The 17,159-nt window shown below is 36.1% G+C and overlaps 4 non-coding genes across 4 annotated transcripts; all 4 read right to left on the reverse strand.

Annotated features, from left to right (window-relative positions):
- Nucleotides 1-6,101: 6,101 nt before the first annotated feature.
- On the reverse strand, nucleotides 6,102-6,266 carry LOC135764583 (U1 spliceosomal RNA). Its single transcript, XR_010540110.1, has one exon. It is a non-coding gene; the product is annotated as a U1 spliceosomal RNA (small nuclear RNA).
- Nucleotides 6,267-7,049: 783 nt separating this feature from the next.
- Nucleotides 7,050-7,240, reverse strand: LOC135764438 (U2 spliceosomal RNA). The gene has a single exon (XR_010539986.1). It is a non-coding gene; the product is annotated as a U2 spliceosomal RNA (small nuclear RNA).
- Nucleotides 7,241-12,924: 5,684 nt separating this feature from the next.
- Nucleotides 12,925-13,089, reverse strand: LOC135764585 (U1 spliceosomal RNA). The gene has a single exon (XR_010540112.1). It is a non-coding gene; the product is annotated as a U1 spliceosomal RNA (small nuclear RNA).
- A 783-nt stretch (nucleotides 13,090-13,872) lies between these two features.
- LOC135764532 (U2 spliceosomal RNA) lies at nucleotides 13,873-14,063 on the reverse strand. Its single transcript, XR_010540079.1, has one exon. It is a non-coding gene; the product is annotated as a U2 spliceosomal RNA (small nuclear RNA).
- Between the last annotated feature and the right edge of the window lie 3,096 nt (nucleotides 14,064-17,159).

Below are 17,159 nucleotides of genomic sequence, written 5' to 3' on the forward strand. Positions count from 1 at the left end.
TTTGCTTGTTGCATTTAAATGCACATTTGATTTGTTGCCACATTATTATGTGTTAATGTATTTTTTAACATGTTTATCAACAAAAAGTGCGTTATTATAATTAATTATATAGCTGTGAAATATATACAAGAATTCCCAGCAAAAACAAAACGTTTTTATAACAATTTTCTGTTACAATACATAATATCTTAAGCCACTTTGCTTACCAAGTAAATGTATCTCCATTTAAGCATTGTCAGATATTCACTAGAAAACAAGACAAAAACAGTAAGTAAGATATTAATTTACTTTTTTCTTTCAAACATAAATTTACAGACGGCTGGAAATTTTTAATAAAATAACTAGACATACCTATTCGGGTCTGCTCCCGTTTGCTGTGATGACGGGGGACTTAGTCCAAAGCACATTTTGAGGAATACTTACACATTTTACTTCTTATTTCTTTGAAATTAATTATGCATACACTATGGATTAAAAATGTCCCGACTGCGAACCTGATAAAACCCAGGTAAAAAGCAAATACAAATAAACCATTTTGATTTAGCAAAAGTTTACAAATAAATGCACTCCTTGCACACAACAAGCACGTCTAGTTACCATTCATATTTTGCGTGATTTAAGTTTCGTCGCATACATTTTGGAAGGCACACGATAAAAACAAAATAAGGCTTTTAATGTATGCCGACCTCATTCTCCGTTGAGGGCTTATCAATCATAATAAACGCTGTTAACTCTTCTCATTGAATGGTCTAAATCCAATGCTGGTAAAGAAATCAAATGTGCATTTAAACGCAACAAGCAAGCCGTAAAGCAATGGATGCAGGCAAACAAACGAGGAATAGCACATACACCACGATTAGATCATCGGGTCGCATACTTTGGAATTAATAAGAAATAATTATTCAGTCTAAAGAAATAAGAAGTAAAATGTCTAAGTATTTCTCCAAATGTGCACACTCATTACAATAAACGGGAGCAGACACGAATAGTTATGTATGTCTCGTTATTTTATTTAAAATTGATAAGCTGTCTAACATATGATATATTTTGATAATACGAAATGCTAAAAAAATAATATAACACCAATCGACAATATCTGTTATTGTTATTTTTACAAGTAAATTCATGTGTAGGAGAAAACAAAGCAGCTGTCAGTCCATACTATATTGAGTGGCCATCGTAGTGGTGCAACCTGAACGATGTTTTCCCTACTTCCGGTCAAAGCCGCCATTTTGTGAAATAGGCATATAGGTGACGCTGGAGCACGCGGCCATTGTCTCTGTTCAACAAAACAAGTATATATATACACACATACGCATATTTTTCCTCAATCAATCACCGAATACAAGGTGCAATTCGATGCCAACTGACCCTTCTCTCTGGTTTCATGTTTGTAAGGAAAATTAAGGGGGAAATTACGATAGCATTTCAGCCAAACATTCATTCGTGCCACGCTGCTTTTCTTTGAACGAAAAAAAACCCTCTGCTCCCCCTACACAATTTCTTCTCCTGTTATTTTATGCTTAAAACAAGCAAATAAATCTGACTACAGGGTAAGAAAAAATTCGTGAACTTTTCCCATAAACACTTAATTCAAGAAAAATTGTCCCACCCCACTGGCCATTTTTTATCCACAATACACATTCGATGTCTGCAGGCACCATTGTCTTTGTTCAACGCAAACAATTCTGTTGCGTTTTTCTTTGAACGAAGTGCTCCGCCTAGATAATTTGACCCATATTCACATGGGTTTGTTTCTCGTTTTTTTTTCTTTGAGAACAATCTATATAGCGCCTTCCACAATCGTTTTGGTGTTAGCTTTACGTAAAATAGAAACACAGAAAAGTACTGAGCGATGGAGAGACCACGAACGCGGAACGTATTATGGACCACGGACTGGCAAACAAACTGGCAACCACGCACTAAAGAAGCAAACTCTGATTTTAAACTCACCTTATTTGTCCCCGGAAAGCGCCAGAGTCGATGCACGGAGTGGACGGAACAAGCCTCGCTTCCATAGCCGAAGGTCAAAAATCCATTTAAACGTGTAGTCCCCGGTGTCCACTCGATCTTACCCAAAAAGCCGAGAAGCGATACCGCAATGGCATCCGGAGAAGGCGCTGGCTGTCGGGATGGAGGTTAGCGGGTCAGAGGTCCGGCACTGAAGGTCTGCGTTCATTATTCACCGTGTGCATTTCACTCTATATCCACTTTCTAATGTATAGCACTTGATAAGGATTAACAGTTTAAAAACAGAAATGCAAGACATCAGAAAATACATTTATTTTTTACTTTCATAACATGAGAGGTGTCATACAATAACAAATATGAGCTTTAAAATCACATTCCTAAGTTAAAAATATACATAAAAATAGATATATGGATCATTACACAAATCACTACTCAAAGGACCTATGTTAAATAACTGCTTCAATATTAATTAACAATAACATTTGGCCAAGGCAGTCCTTGTAAATAGACATATAAATAGACAAATAAAATCATGACATATATGCCGTAGAGCCTTGAGATAGAGAAAAATAATAAGGAATTCTGCTTTTACTACCATCTCAGAAATATTGCCAGAATTAGAGGTTTTGTCTCAAGACAGGACTTAGAGAAACTTGTTCATGCTTTCATCACCAGCAGGGCCGATTATTGCAATGGTCAATGGATTTAAAAAGTACTGTTTCTTGTTTAAAAACCACTTCATGGCTACAATACATGACAGATATGCTAATCGAATATGAAACCGATTACTCGGATCAATAGGATCAGGTAATTTAGAAAAAACAAGGGTTCACTCAAAACAAGGTGCCTCAGCATTCAGTTATTATCAGCTTTCAGAAGAGATCAGATGTGCTTCAACAGTAGACACTTTTAAATATAGATTAAAAACACATCAGTTTAACTTTGCATTTACTGAATGATTTAAAACAGTACGAATAAAACAGTACAAAAGAATAAAACAGTATGAACCTTACCTGTTATAAAGGGAATGAAGCTTACGGTATGGTGCTTACCTGCAGAAATAAATAAAGTACAATAAGAACACACAGAACTTCAATTTTCAAAATTATTTTAACATTAAATGATGATTATTTTACTGGTTTACCTGTTTGTGATTACCACAGGATCCCGTCACCTGGCTGCGGTCTTCATTTGGTGAACGGTTCTTCACTCATAATTGACCTATACAAGAAATAGAGAAGAATAATAAGCAATTCTGCTTTTACATGTAGATGTGTGCCCCAAGAACACAGACACACCGGCTCCAAAAAGTTTAAACAGTACACATTTCTGTTATTTTAATGTGGCAAATGTGTCAGCTTTAAAAGAAGCATACATTACCTTTTAAAGAGGAAATACCTTTTGCATGAAATACCTTTACTCCCAGCATAAGCAAGCAATTTTCAAAATGCTTTTAAAAGTAAATAGTGATTATTTTACTTGTTTACCTGTTTGTGATTACCATGGAATCCTGTCACCATCATTTTTAAGCTTGTAAAGCAAATAATGAAATATTGACTTAGTAGGAAAAAATATTTTGGAAGTATCGTGATAAATGATGAAGAAAATATTTTGCAAAGTGATGGTTAGCACACGGTTGATGGTACCCAGCCCCGCCGCTCCCATAACGCGCATCACGCGCTGTGCGTGGGGCACCACGTGCTGAGAGGGCACCAAAAATAATAGCCTAATGAAAAAAAATTATAATGCTGAAATTATTTCATTAGCCTATAGAAATGTTATTAGGCACTTTTTATCCATGTATATGTTACAAAAAAGGGGGAACGAGATAATTAAATTGCTCTAGTCTAGAAAGTATGCCCCCCAGCCTTTGATAGTCTGTGCCGCTTGAACGCGCGGGCGCCTGACGAAGTTTTACAGAGATCGTTTCTCAATCCGAAGGCTGCAGCCTCCAGAGGTCGCATTTCTAGGCTGCATACGTAATCAAAACGTTCTTATTTCGTAATATTAACGATTATAAAGTTGACTATTATTCTTAGTTAATCGTAAATTGTTGTAATATGCTTTTGACTTGCTAATGTAATGTTCAGTTACTGAAATAAACCAGGCTTGATGACGTATGCAGCCTGCATATGCGACCTCGCGCAGGCTGCAGCCTTCGGATTGAGAAACGGACAGTCAGTAGGCAACTTTTGGAAATGGCCCTAAAAGACAGCAGGAGTCAGGATCGGAAAAAATAAAAAAAGAAGAAACTGCGGGTTGATGCCCGTGCATCACTTGCAGGTAAGTCCATCATGTTTAATCATTCCTAAATAAGGGAAATGCGCATGGGCTGCAGCTGCTGCTAATCGTAATGCGCCTCGAACTTGCTGTGCTGACATTAATGTTAGCAAACTATGTTGTTATAATTTATAATCTCAGTGCAAGTTAATTGAGATTTTACTGTAAAACATTATCTATGCATCATTTTACAAATGACTGACGTCAGCTGTTACTTTCTTTACCACGTTTCTTTAGATATTGAGCAGTAGTTTATTTTGTGGTTTATTTTGACGTGACAGTGGTTAAGACTTTCTCAGTAAAAGTTAATGTTAGCAGTCAGTGCACATGCTAGGCTAACAATTCCTGACTGTTAAATATATATAAATATAAAATGTCATGATATGAAGCAAACATTACTGTGACACTTAGTTCTCTGAATCAGTTTTATTTAAGAATATTTAGTATTCTTGTTTACTTATTGATGTTTATTTAATGTAATTTATTTAAAGTGACATTGTACTTGGGAAAATTATTTTGATAATTTAAGTTTGGTAATTTTTTTCTATTTTGCTATTCTATAAAAGTTTGCACTTTCAAATGTGTAGCCTAATGTGTGTTGGCTAAAGCTGTGAAGATTTTACTTTCTGCTATTATGTTATATGTTTGGTAATAAAAAATTATACTGGCAAAAACAAGTTTTTTTTGTCAGGGTCGGGGTGGGGGGCATTAAAAAGGAATTATGCTTAGGGCACCAAAATGGCTAGCAGCGGCACTGATGGTACCTATTAAATTCCATCATATTTTTTTATTCCTACTATGGAAGTCAATGGTGACTATCTGCTGTGGGTTTACCATCATTCCTCAAAATACCTTCTTTTGTGTTACTCAGAAAAAAACTAATCCTCGTGTTGTTGTAAGCCTGTATGCATGAGTAAATGATGACAGAATTATCATCATAAATTGAAATATCCCTTTAAACTGTATTTCCCCCCTTAAACCTAAACTTATTTTCCTACAGCAAGTCATTTAGGTAATCAAGAAAATACTTTACCCGTTGTCTTTGTGAGTTAAACAAATACAGCTACGCTTCCAGGTCTGTCGACGTTGCTGTGGTTTTTCGACAGCTGTAGTATGAAGGGTAGCGAATGAATGAATACATTGCAAAAAATCATTTCTTACTTGTTATTTCGAACTGTTTTAACTATACAAATATCTAGAAAGTCTTAAAATAAGATGCATTTTTTGATGAGCAAAATGCCCTAAGAAAATAAACCTAGCCTTTAGGGAGAAAAAACTCAGAATTTGGGCTTAAAACAAGCAAATAAATCTGCCAAAGGGGTAAGAAACAAATCTAGATATAAACACTTAATTCAAGAAAAATTGTCGTAGCCCATTGGCAGATTTGTTGGCTTGTTTAATGTACATGCATGTACAATATTTCAATTTGTCTTGTATTTATTAGCATTTTGTATTGCCCAACGCTGTCTAGGTTGTTTAACTGTTGTCATTTTCTTATAAAAGCCTTTATAATTTATTAGTTTGGATGATTGCCATTCCCGAGAACCTCTTATATTGGAAGTAAAAGAATCATCTAAGCATTATTTTGTGCTCTTAGACATGTAGCCGTTTGATTGTGGTTCTATTTAATGGCTAGTCTATTCGTTTGGAATGGTCAAACGGCTATTAGATTTTCACTGACAGCCCAAATTAAGCCTTGTTTTAGCCTAGACACTTATTCGCTGTCTATTAAAAGTTATGTAGTCGTTGAATAGCCGCTTTTTTGATGACTAATGTATTCTTGGGCCGTGGTTAGACGTCTCTTGGATTTTACGTAAAACGACAAGCGAATCTATTTTTAACACAAAGGTCAGGGGAGAGCGCGAACGCAGTCCCCCACTATCAGAAATTTTGCAGTCGAGATTCCCACATTTGGGGAATTCGCAAAGGGTCAGCCCAACCGGAGTGCAATGGCTGAGCCTCGCCCTGGGTGAACCACCTTCATGATCATGGTGTCTCCCCTGCCAGGTAAGTATGAGCGACACCCTTTGAGGCCAGACGGCCGCATCTTCCTGTGACCGATCACATCGACGGCGCCCCCGGAGGCCGTCCGACTAACATTTCATTTACTGTGTGTGACCAGGTGGAAAGCGCACGAAGCCACGTCTGAGACCAAACATTCTTCGAGATCTACCCTGTTTTTATTCCGTTTCCAGCCCGGTTGAACCGTGTAGAGTGAAATATGTGAAACAATTTAAATCAAATGGATTTAAATTGCGCATTCAAATATATGGTTTCGTTATTACAAAGTAACTTTACGTGGAATAGAAACAAAGAAATGTACAGAGCAATCAAGAAACAACGAAAGCATAGCAATTTTAGAACGTGGATAAATAAAAACACAGGGCTCAATGACTTACCCGTTGTCGTTGTGAGTTAAACAAGTACAGCTATGCTTCCAGGTCTGTCGACGTTGCTGTGGTTTTTCGACAGCTGTAGTATGAAGGGTAGTGAAAAAAGTTTTCAGGTGTTTTTAACATTCCAATCGGTCTCGTTCGCTTTTGTTGCGCCTTCAGCTGTGTCGAGGATGTTTAATTCGTCCTCGTATCACCTCCGCAAACTTGTAAAGAAATTAATTAAATACATTACAAAATCATTTCTTTATCAGCGTGTTCATTTCCACGCAAGCTTTTCGTTAAACCAATAAAGCCAACGAAATCACAGCAATTTTAAAACACACGGATTAGAAAAAACACCGTCATTCACGCACAAAAGAAGCAAATTCTTTTTTTTATACTTGACTTATTTATCCCCGAGATGGGGAGCGCACCATTCATGGAAACACTGCAATACCATGTTGATGCATGGAGTGGAAGGAGCAAGCTCCGCTTCCATTTCCGAAGGTCAAAAATCCATTTAACATATAGTCCCCGGATAGGAGACGTATCAGACATTAAACTGATAAGAACAGATACTACACTTGATCTTAGCCAAAAGGCCGAGAAGCGATACCGGAATAGACGCAGCCAAAGGGGGAGCCGGCGAAGGCGCTGGCTTTTGGGGTGGAGGCTAGCGGGCATTTAACTCTATACGTTCTCATTGTATAACCCAGAGGTAGAACGTTGAGCTAGCAAATCAGAAGTTCATGTTTTAATGCAGGATCTGATCCACGCTCATGAGAGAGAGAGAGAGAGAGAGAGAGAGATAGAGAGAATTTAGAATTTTCAAAAAACCTTTATTACAAATTAAAACATTTTCATAACCTCAAATCAGAAAAAACAAAGAAAAAAATATATATAGTAACGGAAATAACAAAAAAATAAGCCAACATAGGAGCAAAGAACAAATCATCTTCAATAACCAGACACAGAGCTCCTCCATAATACCAAATCAATTCAAAAGAAAGAAGATCATTCATTGCTTTAAAGTATCTAAAACCAATAAGGATTCTAGATTTAACTTATTTTAAAAACTGCTAATGTATCATGGCTTCCGGGTCTGTCAACGTTGCTGTGGTTTTTCGACAGCTGTAATATGAAGGGTAGAGTGAAAAAAAATATTTAAGTGTTTTGAACATCCCAATTTGTTCGTTTACTTAGTCTTTTCTTAATGTTTTCGAGTTAAAAAATAATTCTTAAATCGAGATACATTTACTTAATAAGCAAAGTGGCTTAGAATTTAAGTCTTGTTTACTGAAATAAATTCTAAAATGTAATAGGTTAAGGCTTAAAACAAGTAAAAATATCTGCCAGTGGGGTAAGAAAAATAAACCTAAATTGAGTTTATTATTGAATTAAGTTGAAACTAGAATTAAGTTTATTTTTCTTACCCCGCTGGCAGATATTTTTTATTTGTTTTAAATATAAACCTGTTGATTTTTATAATTTATTTCAATTATTTTACAAAGTATGCGATCTGATTTTTTTAATCGCGGTGTTTCTTTTATTCCTCGTTTCTTTTCCGTGCATTTGCTTTATTTATTTATTTTTGCTTGTTGCATTTAAATGCACATTTGATTTGTTGCCACATTATTATGTGTTAATGTATTTTTTAACATGTTTATCAACAAAAAGTGCGTTATTATAATTAATTATATAGCTGTGAAATATATACAAGAATTCCCAGCAAAAACAAAACGTTTTTATAACAATTTTCTATTACAATACATAATATCTTAAGCCACTTTGCTTACCAAGTAAATGTATCTCCATTTAAGCATTGTCAGATATTCACTAGAAAACAAGACAAAAACAGTAAGTAAGATATTAATTTACTTTTTTCTTTCAAACATAAATTTACAGACGGCTGGAAATTTTTAATAAAATAACTAGACATACCTATTCGGGTCTGCTCCCGTTTGCTGTGATGACGGGGGACTTAGTCCAAAGCACATTTTGAGGAATACTTACACATTTTACTTCTTATTTCTTTGAAATTAATTATGCATACACTATGGATTAAAAATGTCCCGACTGCGAACCTGATAAAACCCAGGTAAAAAGCAAATACAAATAAACCATTTTGATTTAGCAAAAGTTTACAAATAAATGCACTCCTTGCACACAACAAGCACGTCTAGTTACCATTCATATTTTGCGTGATTTAAGTTTCGTCGCATACATTTTGGAAGGCACACGATAAAAACAAAATAAGGCTTTTAATGTATGCCGACCTCATTCTCCGTTGAGGGCTTATCAATCATAATAAACGCTGTTAACTCTTCTCATTGAATGGTCTAAATCCAATGCTGGTAAAGAAATCAAATGTGCATTTAAACGCAACAAGCAAGCCGTAAAGCAATGGATGCAGGCAAACAAACGAGGAATAGCACATACACCACGATTAGATCATCGGGTCGCATACTTTGGAATTAATAAGAAATAATTATTCAGTCTAAAGAAATAAGAAGTAAAATGTCTAAGTATTTCTCCAAATGTGCACACTCATTACAATAAACGGGAGCAGACACGAATAGTTATGTATGTCTCGTTATTTTATTTAAAATTGATAAGCTGTCTAACATATGATATATTTTGATAATACGAAATGCTAAAAAAATAATATAACACCAATCGACAATATCTGTTATTGTTATTTTTACAAGTAAATTCATGTGTAGGAGAAAACAAAGCAGCTGTCAGTCCATACTATATTGAGTGGCCATCGTAGTGGTGCAACCTGAACGATGTTTTCCCTACTTCCGGTCAAAGCCGCCATTTTGTGAAATAGGCATATAGGTGACGCTGGAGCACGCGGCCATTGTCTCTGTTCAACAAAACAAGTATATATATATATACACATACGCATATTTTTCCTCAATCAATCACCGAATACAAGGTGCAATTCGATGCCAACTGACCCTTCTCTCTGGTTTCATGTTTGTAAGGAAAATTAAGGGGGAAATTACGATAGCATTTCAGCCAAACATTCATTCGTGCCACGCTGCTCTTCTTTGAACGAAAAAAAACCCTCTGCTCCCCCTACACAATTTCTTCTCCTGTTATTTTATGCTTAAAACAAGCAAATAAATCTGACTACAGGGTAAGAAAAAATTCGTGAACTTTTCCCATAAACACTTAATTCAGGAAAAATTGTCCCACCCCACTGGCCATTTTTTATCCACAATACACATTCGATGTCTGCAGGCACCATTGTCTTTGTTCAACGCAAACAATTCTGTTGCGTTTTTCTTTGAACGAAGTGCTCCGCCTAGATAATTTGACCCATATTCACATGGGTTTGTTTCTCGTTTTTTTTTCTTTGAGAACAATCTATATAGCGCCTTCCACAATCGTTTTGGTGTTAGCTTTACGTAAAATAGAAACACAGAAAAGTACTGAGCGATGGAGAGACCACGAACGCGGAACGTATTATGGACCACGGACTGGCAAACAAACTGGCAACCACGCACTAAAGAAGCAAACTCTGATTTTAAACTCACCTTATTTGTCCCCGGAAAGCGCCAGAGTCGATGCACGGAGTGGACGGAACAAGCCTCGCTTCCATAGCCGAAGGTCAAAAATCCATTTAAACGTGTAGTCCCCGGTGTCCACTCGATCTTACCCAAAAAGCCGAGAAGCGATACCGCAATGGCATCCGGAGAAGGCGCTGGCTGTCGGGATGGAGGTTAGCGGGTCAGAGGTCCGGCACTGAAGGTCTGCGTTCATTATTCACCGTGTGCATTTCACTCTATATCCACTTTCTAATGTATAGCACTTGATAAGGATTAACAGTTTAAAAACAGAAATGCAAGACATCAGAAAATACATTTATTTTTTACTTTCATAACATGAGAGGTGTCATACAATAACAAATATGAGCTTTAAAATCACATTCCTAAGTTAAAAATATACATAAAAATAGATATATGGATCATTACACAAATCACTACTCAAAGGACCTATGTTAAATAACTGCTTCAATATTAATTAACAATAACATTTGGCCAAGGCAGTCCTTGTAAATAGACATATAAATAGACAAATAAAATCATGACATATATGCCGTAGAGCCTGAGATAGAGAAAAATAATAAGGAATTCTGCTTTTACTACCATCTCAGAAATATTGCCAGAATTAGAGGTTTTGTCTCAAGACAGGACTTAGAGAAACTTGTTCATGCTTTCATCACCAGCAGGGCCGATTATTGCAATGGTCAATGGATTTAAAAAGTACTGTTTCTTGTTTAAAAACCACTTCATGGCTACAATACATGACAGATATGCTAATCGAATATGAAACCGATTACTCGGATCAATAGGATCAGGTCATTTAGAAAAAACAAGGGTTCACTCAAAACAAGGTGCCTCAGCATTCAGTTATTATCAGCTTTCAGAAGAGATCAGATGTGCTTCAACAGTAGACACTTTTAAATCTAGATTAAAAACACATCAGTTTAACTTTGCATTTACTGAATGATTTAAAACAGTACGAATAAAACAGTACAAAAGAATAAAACAGTATGAACCTTACCTGTTATAAAGGGAATGAAGCTTACGGTATGGTGCTTACCTGCAGAAATAAATAAAGTACAATAAGAACACACAGAACTTCAATTTTCAAAATTATTTTAACATTTAATGATGATTATTTTACTGGTTTACCTGTTTGTGATTACCACAGGATCCCGTCACCTGGCTGCGGTCTTCATTTGGTGAACGGTTCTTCACTCATAATTGACCTATACAAGAAATAGAGAAGAATAATAAGCAATTCTGCTTTTACATGTAGATGTGTGCCCCAAGAACACAGACACACCGGCTCCAAAAAGTTTAAACAGTACACATTTCTGTTATTTTAATGTGGCAAATGTGTCAGCTTTAAAAGAAGCATACATTACCTTTTAAAGAGGAAATAAATACCTTTTGCATGAAATACCTTTACTCCCAGCATAAGCAAGCAATTTTCAAAATGCTTTTAAAAGTAAATAGTGATTATTTTACTTGTTTACCTGTTTGTGATTACCATGGAATCCTGTCACCATCATTTTTAAGCTTGTAAAGCAAATAATGAAATATTGACTTAGTAGGAAAAAATATTTTGGAAGTATCGTGATAAATGATGAAGAAAATATTTTGCAAAGTGATGGTTAGCACACGGTTGATGGTACCTATTAAATTCCATCATATTTTTTTATTCCTACTATGGAAGTCAATGGTGACTATCTGCTGTGGGTTTACCATCATTCCTCAAAATACCTTCTTTTGTGTTACTCAGAAAAAAACTAATCCTCGTGTTGTTGTAAGCCTGTATGCATGAGTAAATGATGACAGAATTATCATCATAAATTGAAATATCCCTTTAAACTGTATTTCCCCCCTTAAACCTAAACTTATTTTCCTACAGCAAGTCATTTAGGTAATCAAGAAAATACTTTACCCGTTGTCTTTGTGAGTTAAACAAATACAGCTACGCTTCCAGGTCTGTCGACGTTGCTGTGGTTTTTCGACAGCTGTAGTATGAAGGGTAGCGAATGAATGAATACATTGCAAAAAATCATTTCTTACTTGTTATTTCGAACTGTTTTAACTATACAAATATCTAGAAAGTCTTAAAATAAGATGCATTTTTTGATGAGCAAAATGCCCTAAGAAAATAAACCTAGCCTTTAGGGAGAAAAAACTCAGAATTTGGGCTTAAAACAAGCAAATAAATCTGCCAAAGGGGTAAGAAACAAATCTAGATATAAACACTTAATTCAAGAAAAATTGTCGTAGCCCATTGGCAGATTTGTTGGCTTGTTTAATGTACATGCATGTACAATATTTCAATTTGTCTTGTATTTATTAGCATTTTGTATTGCCCAACGCTGTCTAGGTTGTTTAACTGTTGTCATTTTCTTATAAAAGCCTTTATAATTTATTAGTTTGGATGATTGCCATTCCCGAGAACCTCTTATATTGGAAGTAAAAGAATCATCTAAGCATTATTTTGTGCTCTTAGACATGTAGCCGTTTGATTGTGGTTCTATTTAATGGCTAGTCTATTCGTTTGGAATGGTCAAACGGCTATTAGATTTTCACTGACAGCCCAAATTAAGCCTTGTTTTAGCCTAGACACTTATTCGCTGTCTATTAAAAGTTATGTAGTCGTTGAATAGCCGCTTTTTTGATGACTAATGTATTCTTGGGCCGTGGTTAGACGTCTCTTGGATTTTACGTAAAACGACAAGCGAATCTATTTTTAACACAAAGGTCAGGGGAGAGCGCGAACGCAGTCCCCCACTATCAGAAATTTTGCAGTCGAGATTCCCACATTTGGGGAATTCGCAAAGGGTCAGCCCAACCGGAGTGCAATGGCTGAGCCTCGCCCTGGGTGAACCACCTTCATGATCATGGTGTCTCCCCTGCCAGGTAAGTATGAGCGACACCCTTTGAGGCCAGACGGCCGCATCTTCCTGTGACCGATCACATCGACGGCGCCCCCGGAGGCCGTCCGACTAACATTTCATTTACTGTGTGTGACCAGGTGGAAAGCGCACGAAGCCACGTCTGAGACCAAACATTCTTCGAGATCTACCCTGTTTTTATTCCGTTTCCAGCCCGGTTGAACCGTGTAGAGTGAAATATGTGAAACAATTTAAATCAAATGGATTTAAATTGCGCATTCAAATATATGGTTTCGTTATTACAAAGTAACTTTACGTGGAATAGAAACAAAGAAATGTACAGAGCAATCAAGAAACAACGAAAGCATAGCAATTTTAGAACGTGGATAAATAAAAACACAGGGCTCAATGACTTACCCGTTGTCGTTGTGAGTTAAACAAGTACAGCTATGCTTCCAGGTCTGTCGACGTTGCTGTGGTTTTTCGACAGCTGTAGTATGAAGGGTAGTGAAAAAAGTTTTCAGGTGTTTTTAACATTCCAATCGGTCTCGTTCGCTTTTGTTGCGCCTTCAGCTGTGTCGAGGATGTTTAATTCGTCCTCGTATCACCTCCGCAAACTTGTAAAGAAATTAATTAAATACATTACAAAAACATTTCTTTATCAGCGTGTTCATTTCCACGCAAGCTTTTCGTTAAACCAATAAAGCCAACGAAATCACAGCAATTTTAAAACACACGGATTAGAAAAAACACCGTCATTCACGCACAAAAGAAGCAAATTCTTTTTTTTATACTTGACTTATTTATCCCCGAGATGGGGAGCGCACCATTCATGGAAACACTGCAATACCATGTTGATGCATGGAGTGGAAGGAGCAAGCTCCGCTTCCATTTCCGAAGGTCAAAAATCCATTTAACATATAGTCCCCGGATAGGAGACGTATCAGACAATAAACTGATAAGAACAGATACTACACTTGATCTTAGCCAAAAGGCCGAGAAGCGATACCGGAATAGACGCAGCCAAAGGGGGAGCCGGCGAAGGCGCTGGCTTTTGGGGTGGAGGCTAGCGGGCATTTAACTCTATACGTTCTCATTGTATAACCCAGAGGTAGAACGTTGAGCTAGCAAATCAGAAGTTCATGTTTTAATGCAGGATCTGATCCACGCTCATGAGAGAGAGAGAGAGAGAGAGAGATAGAGAGAATTTAGAATTTTCAAAAAACCTTTATTACAAATTAAAACATTTTCATAACCTCAAATCAGAAAAAACAAAGAAAAAAATATATATAGTAACGGAAATAACAAAAAAATAAGCCAACATAGGAGCAAAGAACAAATCATCTTCAATAACCAGACACAGAGCTCCTCCATAATACCAAATCAATTCAAAAGAAAGAAGATCATTCATTGCTTTAAAGTATCTAAAACCAATAAGGATTCTAGATTTAACTTATTTTAAAAACTGCTAATGTATCATGGCTTCCGGGTCTGTCAACGTTGCTGTGGTTTTTCGACAGCTGTAATATGAAGGGTAGAGTGAAAAAAAATATTTAAGTGTTTTGAACATCCCAATTTGTTCGTTTACTTAGTATTTTCTTAATGTTTTCGAGTTAAAAAATAATTCTTAAATCGAGATACATTTACTTAATAAGCAAAGTGGCTTAGAATTTAAGTCTTGTTTACTGAAATAAATTCTAAAATGTAATAGGTTAAGGCTTAAAACAAGTAAAAATATCTGCCAGTGGGGTAAGAAAAATAAACCTAAATTGAGTTTATTATTGAATTAAGTTGAAACTAGAATTAAGTTTATTTTTCTTACCCCGCTGGCAGATATTTTTTATTTGTTTTAAATATAAACCTGTTGATTTTTATAATTTATTTCAATTATTTTACAAAGTATGCGATCTGATTTTTTTAATCGCGGTGTTTCTTTTATTCCTCGTTTCTTTTCCGTGCATTTGCTTTATTTATTTATTTTTGCTTGTTGCATTTAAATGCACATTTGATTTGTTGCCACATTATTATGTGTTAATGTATTTTTTAACATGTTTATCAACAAAAAGTGCGTTATTATAATTAATTATATAGCTGTGAAATATATACAAGAATTCCCAGCAAAAACAAAACGTTTTTATAACAATTTTCTGTTACAATACATAATATCTTAAGCCACTTTGCTTACCAAGTAAATGTATCTCCATTTAAGCATTGTCAGATATTCACTAGAAAACAAGACAAAAACAGTAAGTAAGATATTAATTTACTTTTTTCTTTCAAACATAAATTTACAGACGGCTGGAAATTTTTAATAAAATAACTAGACATACCTATTCGGGTCTGCTCCCGTTTGCTGTGATGACGGGGGACTTAGTCCAAAGCACATTTTGAGGAATACTTACACATTTTACTTCTTATTTCTTTGAAATTAATTATGCATACACTATGGATTAAAAATGTCCCGACTGCGAACCTGATAAAACCCAGGTAAAAAGCAAATACAAATAAACCATTTTGATTTAGCAAAAGTTTACAAATAAATGCACTCCTTGCACACAACAAGCACGTCTAGTTACCATTCATATTTTGCGTGATTTAAGTTTCGTCGCATACATTTTGGAAGGCACACGATAAAAACAAAATAAGGCTTTTAATGTATGCCGACCTCATTCTCCGTTGAGGGCTTATCAATCATAATAAACGCTGTTAACTCTTCTCATTGAATGGTCTAAATCCAATGCTGGTAAAGAAATCAAATGTGCATTTAAACGCAACAAGCAAGCCGTAAAGCAATGGATGCAGGCAAACAAACGAGGAATAGCACATACACCACGATTAGATCATCGGGTCGCATACTTTGGAATTAATAAGAAATAATTATTCAGTCTAAAGAAATAAGAAGTAAAATGTCTAAGTATTTCTCCAAATGTGCACACTCATTACAATAAACGGGAGCAGACACGAATAGTTATGTATGTCTCGTTATTTTATTTAAAATTGATAAGCTGTCTAACATATGATATATTTTGATAATACGAAATGCTAAAAAAATAATATAACACCAATCGACAATATCTGTTATTGTTATTTTTACAAGTAAATTCATGTGTAGGAGAAAACAAAGCAGCTGTCAGTCCATACTATATTGAGTGGCCATCGTAGTGGTGCAACCTGAACGATGTTTTCCCTACTTCCGGTCAAAGCCGCCATTTTGTGAAATAGGCATATAGGTGACGCTGGAGCACGCGGCCATTGTCTCTGTTCAACAAAACAAGTATATATATACACATACGCATATTTTTCCTCAATCAATCACCGAATACAAGGTGCAATTCGATGCCAACTGACCCTTCTCTCTGGTTTCATGTTTGTAAGGAAAATTAAGGGGGAAATTACGATAGCATTTCAGCCAAACATTCATTCGTGCCACGCTGCTTTTCTTTGAACGAAAAAAAACCCTCTGCTCCCCCTACACAATTTCTTCTCCTGTTATTTTATGCTTAAAACAAGCAAATAAATCTGACTACAGGGTAAGAAAAAATTCGTGAACTTTTCCCATAAACACTTAATTCAAGAAAAATTGTCCCACCCCACTGGCCATTTTTTATCCACAATACACATTCGATGTCTGCAGGCACCATTGTCTTTGTTCAACGCAAACAATTCTGTTGCGTTTTTCTTTGAACGAAGTGCTCCGCCTAGATAATTTGACCCATATTCACATGGGTTTGTTTCTCGTTTTTTTTTCTTTGAGAACAATCTATATAGCGCCTTCCACAATCGTTTTGGTGTTAGCTTTACGTAAAATAGAAACACAGAAAAGTACTGAGCGATGGAGAGACCACGAACGCGGAACGTATTATGGACCACGGACTGGCAAACAAACTGGCAACCACGCACTAAAGAAGCAAACTCTGATTTTAAACTCACCTTATTTGTCCCCGGAAAGCGCCAGAGTCGATGCACGGAGTGGACGGAACAAGCCTCGCTTCCATAGCCGAAGGTCAAAAATCCATTTAAACGTGTAGTCCCCGGTGTCCACTCGATCTTACCCAAAAAGCCGAGAAGCGATACCGCAATGGCATCCGGAGAAGGCGCTGGCT

The sequence above is a fragment of the Paramisgurnus dabryanus genome, chromosome 9 (genome assembly GCF_030506205.2).
Source record: "Paramisgurnus dabryanus chromosome 9, PD_genome_1.1, whole genome shotgun sequence".
NCBI lineage: Eukaryota > Metazoa > Chordata > Actinopteri > Cypriniformes > Cobitidae > Paramisgurnus > Paramisgurnus dabryanus.